General features: G+C 37.9%; 1 long non-coding RNA gene across 2 annotated transcripts in view; it reads right to left on the bottom strand.

The window, feature by feature from the left end:
- Positions 1-392: 392 nt before the first annotated feature.
- LOC118163181 overlaps positions 393-2,520 on the bottom strand; it is a 27,778-nt gene continuing 25,650 nt past the window's right edge. For both annotated transcript variants that reach the window (XR_004748894.1, XR_004748893.1), the window contains one exon: positions 393-1,499. This is a non-coding gene — a long non-coding RNA (uncharacterized LOC118163181). The remainder of the gene's footprint in view (positions 1,500-2,520) is intronic.

Raw genomic sequence — 2,520 nt, 5'->3', positions numbered from 1 at the left:
CCTTCCTTCCTTCCTTCCTTCCTTCCTTCCTTCCTTCCTTCCTTCCTTCCTTCCTTCCTTCCTTCCTTCCTTCCTTCCTTCCTTCCTTCCTTCCTTCTTTTCGTTCTTTCGTTCTTTCTTGCCTGCCTTCCTGCCTTCCTGCCTTCCTTTTTGCCTTCCTGGCTTCTTTAAATACTTTTAATGTTGTGATGTTCATTATATTTGTCTTCTGCAAACAGAGAGCAGGTTCAAGCTAGCTCAGGCTTACAGGAACACAGGAACAGCCCAAATCTATTAACACAGATTCTGACAAGGCAGGACTTAAATGAAGGAAATGGTGCAGTCTTTTCTCACTTGGCAACAGAGTGAAGGGGACTTGAGGTAAGAAGAGGCTATTTATCAAGCCAAGGAGTAGTATTCTAAAGTGATATGTTCACAAGTGTTTTTTCTATATATATTTTATTCCCGGAATTCCATGTATTTTGGTGAGAGGGAATAACAAGCTAATTCTAAGGAATCGGGCTTGCTCTAGTAGCTTCCTTTGCCTAGATGAAAAGGAATGACAGACATCACACCTTGTTGTGGGTTTACTGGTTTAATAAGACTGGTGAGTAACAGAAGTACAATCTGGAAGAACAGTAAAAAGAAAAGTGATTATGTATATTAATCTAGAGAGAAGTGAAGATAATTTGTGTACTTGAAAAACAGTCATAGCAACCTAAATTACTACTGCATTTTTAATCAAAACTGAAGGGTAGAAGCAATGCATAGAACCCAGAGATCTACTTCAGTGCTTATTCAAAGAAGAACAGGCTTGAACTGGCATTGTACACTGAGAGAGTGCTATTGTAGCCAAAATGTAGGGCTACTGTCAAGTAACGCTCAAATTAACATAGCTTGCTTCTCCTGGCAGGATCTATTCAGAGAAGATTCTTTTTAGTGGGTCAATTTTTTGTTTTCTGTTTTTGTTTTGTTTTGTTTCGTTTTTGAGAAAAAAATTGTCACTAAGTAGAGAAAAGTCAAATCAAGTAGATTTCGAACCAAAGGAAGAGGAGAGGCATACAGAAAAGACTGGCACATCAAATTCTGGCATAAAATCTGTGCCTTTATATAGATTAAACACTCTGTAAGGAGACATTAAATTATGAAATGAAGTAGGAGATAAGGATGATAAGCAGATGTAAGGGCTTGAGTCCAGGATGTTCCTAGAAACACAAAACTGACAGCTTCTTGCTGGCACAATTGGTACAGTTTGTGTTTCTGTCATTCTGGGACAGAAGGGCATCATCCTAAACCCATGCAGATGACTGAAACACAAATTGTATAACCTAATAATATGCTATTAACACAATGTAGTGGTTACTGCAAGCAAAGAGACCTCTTCAGATGATTCTTGTTTCCAAAAATACTCTCTTGCCAACTTTTGAGAGACAACTCCAGCATTCACATTGATTTTCTTATTCTTTCTTTTGTTGTGGAGGGATCCAGTGAACCTTCTCTACAGATAGGTCCCACAGAATCTGTGGGCACAAAATGTTTACACTTACAAGGAGATCCCCAGTATGCAAGTCTCTAATAACCAATATCCTCTATGATGCGCCAAAAGCAGAAAATCAGAATAATGAAAAAAAATCCAATACAAGTATCTCTGAACAGGCTTCTACAGCTTTTTCTAATCAGTCTTGAAGTCCTGGAATAATGCAGGCTAGGCACCATTGCAATAACACCTTGATTCCTGCCCCATTTACACAACTAAATTTTCTTTTAAAGAAAATACAGGCATATGGTGATATTTCTCCTGTGAAGTCAAGATGAAACCAGGGAGAAGAAACCTGGATTTTAAAACTAGGAAGTGCTCCTGTGTCTCTACTCCAGATATCCTTGACATCTTTTGCAAACCTAAATAACAACAGAAGCCTTGGAAAGGGCTCTCTATCTCACTGTATACGGCATCCCTGCTGCTTGGTGCACGTACAATAAGAATGACTAGAATCAAATCAGGCCTCTTCTTAACTGTACTTTTTGGAACTGCAACTTTTGGAATCTATGAATGTTTATTTATTCCTGTTAGAAATCATACATTCAACAGATTAAAATTCCTGTGTTGGAGAAGAGTCAGACTTTAGTAAGTAAAAGTTTCTGAGGGTTAGTGTGGAACCAGTGCTGAAAACAGAAAGATCAAGTACAGAAAAGTATTGAACAGTCTGTTGAACCAGCACTAACCTGCAATGTCTGAGTACTCTTAACTAAAATGCTTGTCACTCTTTCAGTCTATTGGTCTTTTCACTGGTGAATTATACAACATCAAAAAGCAAGAGGAAAAAATGAGAACTGCAAATTGTGAAAAAAAAAGTTTTGTGTGTGTGTGTCTATGGGCAATCAGTCTCAAGCTTTTGGGTTTGGATCAGGCAGGTCTTGTCCTGTATGGCTCATAGATTATAGGATAGTTTGGTGTGCCTTAGTTTCCTTTCCCCTCATTTAGTATTTTGGATAATTTCTTTCTTTCTTTCTTTCTTTCTTTCTTTCTTTCTTTCTTTCTTT

This window comes from Oxyura jamaicensis, chromosome 2 (assembly GCF_011077185.1).
Source record: "Oxyura jamaicensis isolate SHBP4307 breed ruddy duck chromosome 2, BPBGC_Ojam_1.0, whole genome shotgun sequence".
Classification (NCBI taxonomy): Eukaryota; Metazoa; Chordata; class Aves; order Anseriformes; family Anatidae; genus Oxyura; species Oxyura jamaicensis.
This window is presented reverse-complemented; position numbering and strand designations above follow the sequence as displayed.